Here is an 11,830-nt window from a genome sequence, read left to right on the forward strand (position 1 = left end):
AGATGGGTTGCAGATTATCACGTGCTAGAGTGATCGACGATATGTGCTGATAACATTAGAGAGAGAAAGTAATCAAATTTGCAATGCGTGGGAGCGAGAGCATCCCTGGAGTGACCATCGAGATCGCTTGCCCAAGGTATCAGCTAGGTGCAGCCTCCTTGACGCATGCTCTCTCGGTACTAACGAAGCCAGAATCCATCAAAATCGGGCCGTTTTTGGGGACTTTTTTGGGATATTTGCGAAATATCCAAGCGCGCAGTCACTCTGTCCAGCACGAAGGCACATTTGGCACTGCTGGTATAATTTTTTTGGATTGCAATTAAAAATAATTATTTCGCGTATGGATCGTGGGCGCGTGAGCAGAAAAGCAAGATCATGTGCGCACTACTTCTTTGACGCACATGTTCATGAATTTCCGGAATATTCAAGCGCATGGTCACCGTCTGTGGCGAAGGCACATTTGGCACTGGTGATAAAATATAACTTGAAGGCAATTAAAAATGATTATTTTCCATATGGCACGTGGGTGCGTAAGCACATAAGCAGGATCATCGATAGTATCAGGAGCGTGCAGCCTCCTCGATGAATGTTCTCGAGCGACGTGATTGGTTTAGCCGCACTATGGACTGACGCGCACGACAAAAGGACACTGCATTTCTTCACGGTGTAATATCATCTGGTATCGTACAAAAAAGTTATACAAAGCTAGCGAGAATATTGAATTCCATCACAGAAATTAGTCGCATACAGTTTTCTTCTTTGTTTTACGTTCATAATTATACTTTTAAGCGGAAAAACAACATAAGTTCTATTTAAATCTCACAACTTATGACCACCAAGATCGATACGGCTATCTCATAGTGTGCTTAGAGCAATGAGATCCAAGGTAAATAAGATGGGTTGCAGATTATCACGTGCTAGAGTGATCGGCGATATGTGCCGATAACATTAGAGCGAGAAAGCAATCATATTTGCCAATGCGTGGGAGCGAGAGCATCCCTGGAGTGACCATCGAGATCGCTTGCCCAAGGTATCAGCTAGGTGCAGCCTCCTTGACGCATGCTCTCTCGGTACTAACGAAGCCAGAATCCATCAAAATCGGGCCGTTTTTGGGGTCTTTTTGGGGACTTTTTTGGGATATTTGCGAAATATCCAAGCGCGCAGTCACTCTGTCCAGCACGAAGGCACATTTGGCACTGCTGGTATAATTTTTTTGGATTGCAATTAAAAATAATTATTTCGCGTATGGATCGTGGGCGCGTGAGCAGAAAAGCAAGATCATGTGCGCACTACTTCTTTGACGCACATGTTCATGAATTTCCGGAATATTCAAGCGCATGGTCACCGTCTGTGGCGAAGGCACATTTGGCACTGGTGATAAAATATAACTTGAAGGCAATTAAAAATGATTATTTTCCATATGGCACGTGGGTGCGTAAGCACATAAGCAGGATCATCGATAGTATCAGGAGCGTGCAGCCTCCTCGATGAATGTTCTCGAGCGACGTGATTGGTCTAACCGCACTATGAACTGACGCGTACGACAAAAGGACACTGCATTTCTTCACGGTGTAATATCATCTGATGTCGTACGAAAAAGATATTCAAAGCTAGCGAGAATATTGAATTCCATCACAGAAATTACTCGCATACAGTTTTCTTCTTTGTTTTACGTTCATAATTATACTCTTAAGCCGAAAAACAACATAAGTTCTATTTAAATCTCACAACTTATGACCACCAAGATCGATACGGCTATCTCATAGTGTGCTTAGAGCAATGAGATCGAAGGTAAATAAGATGGGTTGCAGATTATCACGTGCTAGAGTGATCGACGATATGTGCTGATAACATTAGAGCGAGAAAGCAATCATATTTGCCAATGCGTGGGAGCGAGAGCATCCCTGGAGTGACCATCGAGATCGCTTGCCCAAGGTATCAGCTAGGTGCAGCCTCCTTGACGCATGCTCTCTCGGTACTAACGAAGCCAGAATCCATCAAAATCGGGCCGTTTTTGGGGTCTTTTTGGGGACTTTTTTGGGATATTTGCGAAATATCCAAGCACGCAGTCACTCTGTCCAGCACGGAGGCTCATTTGGCACTGCTGGTATGATTTTTTTGGATTGCAATTAAAAATAATTATTTCGCGCATGGATCGTGGGCGCGTGAGCAGAAAAGCAAGATCATGCGCGCACTACTTCCTTGACGCACATGTTCATGTATTTCCGGAATATTCAAGCGCATGGTCACCGTCTATGGCGAAGGCACATTTGGCACTGGTGATAAAATATAACTTGAAGGCAATTAAAAATTATCATTTGGCATATGGCACGTGGGTGCGTAAGCACATAAGCAGGACCATCGCTAGTATCAGGAGCGTACAGCCTCCTCGATGGATGTTCTCGAGCGACGTGATTGGTCTAACCGCACTATGAACTGACGCGCACGACAAAAGGACACTGCATTTCTTTACAGTGTAATATCATCTGGTGTCGTACAAAAAAGGTATTTAAAGCTAGCGAGAATATTGAATTCCATCACAGAAATTACTCGCATACAGTTTTCTTCTTTGTTTTACGTTCATAATTATACTTTCAAGCGGAAAAACAACATAAGTTCTATTTAAATCTCACAACTTATGACCACCAAGATCGATACGGCTATCTCATAGTGTGCTTAGAGCAATGAGATCCAAGGTAAATAAGATGGGTTGCAGATTATCACGTGCTAGAGTGATCGACGATATGTGCTGATAACATTAGAGCGAGAAAGCAATCATATTTGCCAATGCGTGGGAGCGAGAGCATCCCTGTAGTGACCTTCGAGATCGCTTGCCCAAGGTATCAGCTAGGTGCAGCCTCCTTGACGCATGCTCTCTCGGTACTAACGAAGCCAGAATCCATCAAAATCGGGCCGTTTTTGGGGTCTTTTTGGGGACTTTTTTGGGATATTTGCGAAATATCCAAGCACGCAGTCACTCTGTCCAGCACGGAGGCTCATTTGGCACTGCTGGTATGATTTTTTTGGATTGCAATTAACAATAATTATTTCGCGTATGGATCGTGGACGCGTGAGCAGAAAAGCAAGATCATGCGCGCACTACTTTCTTGACGCACATGTTCATGTATTTCCGGAATATTCAAGCGCATGGTCACCGTCCTTGGCGAAGGCACATTTGGCACTGCTGATAAAATATAACTTGAAGGCAATTAAAAATGATTATTTTCCATATGGCACGTGGGTGCGTAAGCACATAAGCAGGATCATCGATAGTATCAGGAGCGTGCAGCCTCCTCGATGAATGTTCTCGAGCGACGTGATTGGTCTAACCGCACTATGAACTGACGCGCACGACAAACGGACACTGCATTTCTTCACGGTGTAATATCATCTGATGTCGTACGAAAAAGATATTCAAAGCTAGCGAGAATATTGAATTCCATCACAGAAATTAGTCGCATACAGTTTTCTTCTTTGTTTTACGTTCATAATTATACTTTCAAGCGGAAAAACAACATAAGTTTTATTTAAATCTCACAACTTATGACCACCAAGATCGATACGGCTATCTCATAGTGTGCTTAGAGCAATGAGATCCAAGGTAAATAAGATGGGTTGCAGATTATCACGTGCTAGAGTGATCGGCGATATGTGTCGATAACATTAGAGCGAGAAAGCATATCATATTTGCCAATGCGTGGGAGCGAGAGCAACCCTGGAGTGACCATCGAGATCGCTTGCCCAAGGTATCAGCTAGGTGCAGCCTCCTTGACGCATGCTCTCTCGGTACTAACGAAGCCAGAATCCATCAAAATCGGGCCGTTTTTGGGGTCTTTTTGGGGACGTTTTTGGGATATTTGCGAAATATCCAAGCACGCAGTCACTCTGTCCAGCACGAAGGCACATTTGGCACTGCTGGTATGATTTTTTTGGATTGCAATTAAAAATAATTATTTCGCGTATGGATCGTGGGCGCGTGAGCAGAAAAGCAAGATCATGCGCGCACTACTTCTTTGACGCACATGTTCATGAATTTCCGGAATATTCAAGCGCATGGTCACCGTCTGTGGCGAAGGCACATTTGGCACTGCTGATAAAATATAACTTGAAGGCAATTAAAAATGATTATTTTCCATATGGCACGTGGGTGCGTAAGCACATAAGCAGGATCATCGATAGTATCAGGAGCGTGCAGTCTCCTCGATGAATGTTCTCGAGCGACGTGATTGGTCTAACCGCACTATGAACTGACGCGTACGACAAAAGGACACTGCATTTCTTCACGGTGTAATATCATCTGGTGTCGTACAAAACAAACATTCAAAGCTAGCGAGAATATTGAATTCCATCACAGAAATTAGTCGCATACAGTTTTCTTCTTTGTTTTACGTTCATAATTATACTTTTAAGCGGAAAAACAACATAAGTTCTATTTAAATCTCACAACTTATGACCACCAAGATCGATACGGCCATCTCATAGTGTGCTTAGAGCAATGAGATCGAAGGTAAATAAGATGGGTTGCAGATTATCACGTGCTAGAGTGATCGACGATATGTGCTGATAACATTAGAGCGAGAAAGCAATCATATTTGCCAATGCGTGGGAGCGAGAGCATCCCTGGAGTGACCATCGAGATGGCTTGCCCAAGGTATCAGCTAGGTGCAGCCTCCTTGACGCATGCTCTCTCGGTACTAACGAAGCCAGAATCCATCAAAATCGGGCCGTTTTTGGGGTCTTTTTGGGGACTTTTTTGGGATATTTGCGAAATATCCAAGCACGCAGTCACTCTGTCCAGCACGAAGGCTCATTTGGCACTGCTGGTATGATTTTTTTGGATTGCAATTAAAAATAATTATTTCGCGTATGGATCGTGGGCGCGTGAGCAGAAAAGCAAGATCATGCGCGCACTACTTCTTTGACGCACATGTTCATGAATTTCCGGAATATTCAAGCGCATGGTCACCGTCTGTGGCGAAGGCACATTTGGCACTGCTGATAAAATATAACTTGAAGGCAATTAAAAATGATTATTTTCCATATGGCACGTGGGTGCGTAAGCACATAAGCAGGATCATTGATAGTATCAGGAGCGTGCAGCCTCCTCGATGAATGTTCTCGAGCGACGTGATTGGTCTAACCGCACTATGAACTGACGCGTACGACAAAAGGACACTGCATTTCTTCACGGTGTAATATCATCTGATGTCGTACGAAAAAGATATTCAAAGCTAGCGAGAATATTGAATTCCATCACAGAAATTACTCGCATACAGTTTTCTTCTTTGTTTTACGTTCATAATTATACTCTTAAGCCGAAAAACAACATAAGTTCTATTTAAATCTCACAACTTATGACCACCAAGATCGATACGGCTATCTCATAGTGTGCTTAGAGCAATGAGATCGAAGGTAAATAAGATGGGTTGCAGATTATCACGTGCTAGAGTGATCGACGATATGTGCTGATAACATTAGAGCGAGAAAGCAATCATATTTGCCAATGCGTGGGAGCGAGAGCATCCCTGGAGTGACCATCGAGATCGCTTGCCCAAGGTATCAGCTAGGTGCAGCCTCCTTGACGCATGCTCTCTCGGTACTAACGAAGCCAGAATCCATCAAAATCGGGCCGTTTTTGGGGACTTTTTTGGGATATTTGCGAAATATCCAAGCGCGCAGTCACTCTGTCCAGCACGAAGGCACATTTGGCACTGCTGGTATAATTTTTTTGGATTGCAATTAAAAATAATTATTTCGCGTATGGATCGTGGGCGCGTGAGCAGAAAAGCAAGATCATGTGCGCACTACTTCTTTGACGCACATGTTCATGAATTTCCGGAATATTCAAGCGCATGGTCACCGTCTGTGGCGAAGGCACATTTGGCACTGGTGATAAAATATAACTTGAAGGCAATTAAAAATGATTATTTTCCATATGGCACGTGGGTGCGTAAGCACATAAGCAGGATCATCGATAGTATCAGGAGCGTGCAGCCTCCTCGATGAATGTTCTCGAGCGACGTGATTGGTCTAACCGCACTATGAACTGACGCGTACGACAAAAGGACACTGCATTTCTTCACGGTGTAATATCATCTGATGTCGTACGAAAAAGATATTCAAAGCTAGCGAGAATATTGAATTCCATCACAGAAATTAGTCGCATACAGTTTTCTTCTTTGTTTTACGTTCATAATTATACTTTTCAGCGGAAAAACAACATAAGTTCTATTTAAATCTCACAACTTATGACCACCAAGATCGATACGGCTATCTCATAGTATGCTTAGAGCAATGAGATCCAAGGTAAATAAGATGGGTTGCAGATTATCACGTGCTAGAGTGATCGACGATATGTGCTGATAACATTAGAGGGAGAAAGTAATCAAATTTGCAATGTGTGGGAGCGAGAGCATCCTTGGAGTGACCTTCGAGATCGCTTGCCCAAGGTACCAGCTAGGTGCAGCCTCCTTGATGCATGCTCTCCTGTTATTATAGCCGGTTTTGGTAGCGCAATCGATGACAAAATCTGCCGCTCAACAACAGCGCTACGAGGCCTTGCATTTAAGGTTCTGATGAAATTGATGCACTCATGTCGATGCAAAACGATTGCTCCGGTGGGTTTTCAAAGGATTTGCGACCATAGTTACATATATATTTTTTTGTTTGCATGCACAGGCAATTGTTTTTTATGTTGGTCCTAAGCCCTTCGCTGGAAAATGTAATCCGACACGGAATGCGATTGATGTTATCAGCGAAATCGTCAGTTGATTGCACATGCACCATGCCGATTTTAATGAGAGCGTACTTGTTTTTCAAAGGCTCGTGCATTTATTTTTCCGAGCTCCGCCAATTAGTTTGGCTTCGCGAGGATTATGTTTTAGATAATGAACGATGGGGAGTGACTTTTCCGATGGGCATTATTCATTGCAGCGTTTACGCTTCGGAAAATATGTACACCATAATTTGCGCCACTAATTTGAAAGCTGTTTTTCATCGCTATGCAAATGTTGCGGCATGGACGACAAAAAACACAACTATTCGCTAGAGTGAATTTCCCGTTTTGATGGTGAAACCGATGTGCATGCACATTATCACGGACAAAACCATCGCTCGCCTACTTTGTTAATGAAAGGAATAACTCGACGCGCCTGATGCACACAGCCTCTTTGAAGTTTCATCTTGCCGGAATGACAATCTCGGGACCATTCCGCGCCGTAAAGTGTATCAAAATGTCAAAGGGCACTGCGGTGGTCGTGCCATTTCCATGGCAACGAGCTCGGCTATGTTTGGCGGTGCAGAGAAAACACATTTCTAAAGCGGCCAGAGTATTCTTTAGTCGCATTCAGACAAACTTTCAAGCTTTGATATCTTGCGAAGCATGAGAAGGAGATCTTACGCCAGTACGCCAGTCGTATTGATCACGAAGATGAAAGTTGAGAGGGCTTTTGAAAAACTGTAACATCAGCCATCAGTATAACTTTGTAAAATGTAAGCCAGCAAAATGCGCAAAATTACGTTTCATTTGTCATATCTCATCGCCGCCGTGCCCACCTCGATAATAACGAGGTAAAAGTTGTTCCACCTCAACTCGTCCTGTTCGTTACAGCAGCTGCCATACGCGAGTCTCATTTGTAGCCATCGTTCGTTTCGGGCGTCAGGAATGAATTTTTAAATAATTGCGACTTTTTCAGCGTTCCTGGTGCCTCCTTAACGTTCACTGTCTTAAGGCGGCTCCCTACGCGAAACAGATAAAAAGAAAACGCTCCATTATTAATGCTCTAAATTCATCTCCACGTCAGCCGAAAAGGTGCTACATTGTCTGGGAAACTTTTCTTACTTTGGCTCTCCCACCAACGCCCACAACCCGCATCGGCCCCCGGGATTTGCTCCTGGGGGTGGAGAGTCTCTTCGATGTTCAAACTTCCCATTTACCGTTGTCAGCTGATTGCGTTTCTTCACTCTCAATTAAGGTAAACTTTCGGGCGTGCATTAATTATGAGCTTGTTTTTTTTTGCACTCAATAAATAACCTCGCCGGACAAGGACACGCTGGGTGCAGCCAAACGTGTTTAATTTTTTTTTTCGAGTCACAAACGGAAAGCTTGACAAACAGATTGCGTCTGGTAAAATAATTTGGGACGTCTCACTGCGTTTGACTTTTTTATTTGTTGCCAAGAGAAATCAGAATCGGTGAGCTGCGTAGCGTGTTAAACACCACTTTCAACACATAACTCGTCACGAAAAGCACAAATGAACGTAAATTATGAAAGCTTCACTCCATGCGGACCTAATTAAGGACCGCTCAGCCTCGGATTATTGATAGTGAGCAGGATCTAGGGATTGCAAGTCATTAAAACGGTCAAATCGCACCGACCGGCCCCATGGCTTGATCACTCTTTGACGAGCTTGCTTCCGTCGGCACCCAACCCAAAAATCGCCAATCGGCCATCGAAATATGCGACTGCGGTACTTTAAACTTTAAATTGCCAATCAACGGTGGATTATTTGCCAACGTGACCGAAAGTCGGGCACTCGATCGCGCTAGGCGTTGGGCGTTTGATGCGCACTGGCGTATCGAAGGAACACAAACACGCACACGGAATAGTTCGAGCGGTTCGCCCCCACAATCAGCACAATAGTTGAAGCGGCCTATATTCCAGCGTTCACGTTTATTTGAACACGCCATTGCGCGCGGCTCGTTGCAATATAGTTATGCCGCTTGTTGCAAGCGAGCGAAGGGTATTAAAAGCGTTCCTCAACTCGCACTGCTGGTTGGCAAAAGGACGAAAAGGGGCTTCGGAAAAGCGTGTCAAAATTAGGATTGAGAAAGTTAGAAACTACGCCAATTGCTGCCAATTCGTGCTAGTGCCCGTATAGGAAATGATTGCGTTCGGAAACGGGAAACGGAGAAATGCTTGCAGTTTTAAGTGGCGCTGCTTTCTTAGAGCTTCTCGATTTTAGAAGTGGCTCAGGGATGTTTCCCTTTCGAGCATCCGAACGCGTGCGCTATTCGACGGATTTGTTCACCAGCACCTTCTGCTTCAGTGGCGCGTAACGAATTGTCAATAGAAAGGGTTTTCCATTGCGAGCAATGGCATGACAAAAAAAAACTGAACACACAAAATGCAACATCACACACGTCTTCGCTTGCGACGCGGCACGAGATGTTTCGTCCTGCACGTGTTCTTTCCCTGCCGATTCGACCGTTTGGCATCGATATATAACGAAGTGGAACTGCATTTCCAGCGTACTTCAGGGCACTCGACGAAAACTTTGAGGATACGTCGGAAGGATACGCAGGACTCTATTATTTTTTCCTCTGTCTCGGCTCACCCTTCGGTTTTGCTTCAACTTTTTGTGCTACAGTACAGTAGCGGCGAGTGCATGACGTGCATTCGGAAAGCTTCGATGGCACACCCACACACGGCAGCCCGACCTCATGCTCTAATAAAACTAATACCGAGTGCGGTACAACGGCACGTTCTGACCGTGCACAAAAGAAACATAAATTTGGCCATTTTTCGTCGAATCAATCTTGCTTGTTTCCGGTTACGGTCCGGTGATTCGTGCCCTTCGTCAAAAGGCGGAGCGGTTTCCTGCTAGCCTAAATGTACACCAGCCGCAGTTGGGGGCGGAAAATTTCCCATATCGTATGGTTAATTGCCGTACGTGATGTTCGTACCGATAGGCGCGGTATTAATGAGCTGTTGCGATGGCTTCCGCTTGCCCTGCACTAATCTGCAACCGGATCCCTTTTGGACGAAGACGAACGAGTCTTTCCGGGAACTAGACGCTCGAGATCAAACAAGCGCGCGGCGACTTTACGTAACACTGTTTTGCTAAGTAGCGAAAGGTCACAGCAGCTTTGCCAGAATTTACGTCTCGAGATTTCTCTGGCTAGACGTCGATGGAGTAGTTTTTTGGGGAGGCTCTCTCTCTCTCTCTCTTTCAATCTGCAGTTACATGCCTTCGCTCGTTCACCTCCCCAAGAGATTTTCCATGCGGCCCTCAAAAACCAGGACCTGTCTTGATCGAGCACACGAAAGAGCACGAGTTTAAATATTCATGGCATCCTTAATCTAAACCGATTGCATAATTTGTGATCCAAGGTTTGCAAATTGAGTTTGACCTTTAAGCGGACCTTCAGCAATAACACAAACATTTTGGCGATCATGGCGTTTCGGTGATGTAGCGTTTCCTGCGAGTGCAAGATAAAAGCGTGCTGATAGCAAGGATAGCAAGCAAGCAGAAAAGAAAGCGTCCTTCTCCTTTGGAAAGTTACACAGGAAACCGTTGTGTGACTGTGTCAGCAGTAAGTTTAATTGAACGAACCTTTTGCACCCACCACCCACCACTGGAAAGGTCAAACGCAAGTGGTTGTAATATGAAGTTAATATTAACTTTTCCGTTCACATCCAATCACTGTAGTCTCGAGTCTACCACGTCGGGCGTAGCGCGCAAGTTGGACGTGAAGAAAAAAGACACCGAAACCCCACCAAAATAAAAAGGGACGACGACGATTCGGACAAATCGGACCACCATTCACCCGAAACCGCAAAATGGTTTATTATCTCAGCGAGCATTTGTACTTGTAATGTTTCACCGAGCTGCAGGTCGCTCACTCGGCACCGGCCATCTGCCTGCTGAATCAACGGCATTTTGTTCTATTTCTTCTGCCCGCTGTAGGGAACGTACTGCAGCGTAAGCTCAACTTTCACCCACCCACGCGAAACATATGTTACAACAATGTCACTCGAAAGTGCGTCCTTTCTGTGGAACAACGGGCTGACGGTTTTTTTTGTTGTGTCCTGCCGACAGCAGCAGCAGCAGCAGCAGCAGCAGCAGCAGCAGCAGCAGCAATGAAAAATAACCTCAAAACCCTCGGCAGGATCTTCTGCGATACGGATTCTTCTCGGTGGTATTTTGGCTGGTCTTCCCAACCTCGGAACCATTTCTAAAGCACAATTATGTTAAGAGAATGAAACGTAAAGAATAAACACAAGCGAGCAAATCTGGACAGCCAGCGGGAACTATAATAATGGGGGTGGTGGCGTTCGTGTAGCGCCATGAAGTGAGACATTCGAGATCTGGCTCTTAAAACCCTCCCTCCCTGATGGGTGGTGGTGGGACGTTGGGTGACAGACTCACTCGCAAGCAGCTCGTTAAGAACTGTTACGAGGACACACTTTAAAAGCGTGCTCGATTTATCATCGGCTTGCCGGGAGTGAGCTTTGGGGAAAATTTGTACGCTCCATAATAGTTTGGCATCATGTTTCATCGTTTGTTTGCGCTCTTCTTTGCAGCACACCGGCACTAGGAACTAGCCAGGAACTAGCGCAACACCATCTCGATGTCATCGATGGCAATGAACGCGACATTTATCATGCTGGCATCATGGCACGAGGTTTGAAAACTCGGCCACTTACTTCTGCTCAACCGGACGGTGACGATAAATTAAAGTCTTCCGTACTGCGGCACTCCTGATGGGTTGGAGGAGCTTTTTTTTTTGGGCCCCCACCCACCCCTCTCAATCCCAACCAATGCGCTTTCGGCCCGTGCTGTGCGCCAGTTAATAGCCCAAGCACCCGGATGAAGAGTATTAGCGAATGTTTGTAGCCTGAGACACCGCGAACGGGCTTCCGTGAATTTCACCCGGGATTGGCGTCGAGTCATTTATCAATCTGTCAATAAGAGCCCTTCAACTTCCGGCTTCACTCCGGTCGACCGAAAGCTCGCGCGAAAGAGACAGCCAGATCGGTAGAGAAAGCCAACCTCGATCGTGCTTCCAGAGCACGAGCGGATGCAGGATTTGGTGCGGAATTGCTCAA

Source organism: Anopheles nili, chromosome 3 (genome assembly GCF_943737925.1).
Source record: "Anopheles nili chromosome 3, idAnoNiliSN_F5_01, whole genome shotgun sequence".
Taxonomy (NCBI): domain Eukaryota; kingdom Metazoa; phylum Arthropoda; class Insecta; order Diptera; family Culicidae; genus Anopheles; species Anopheles nili.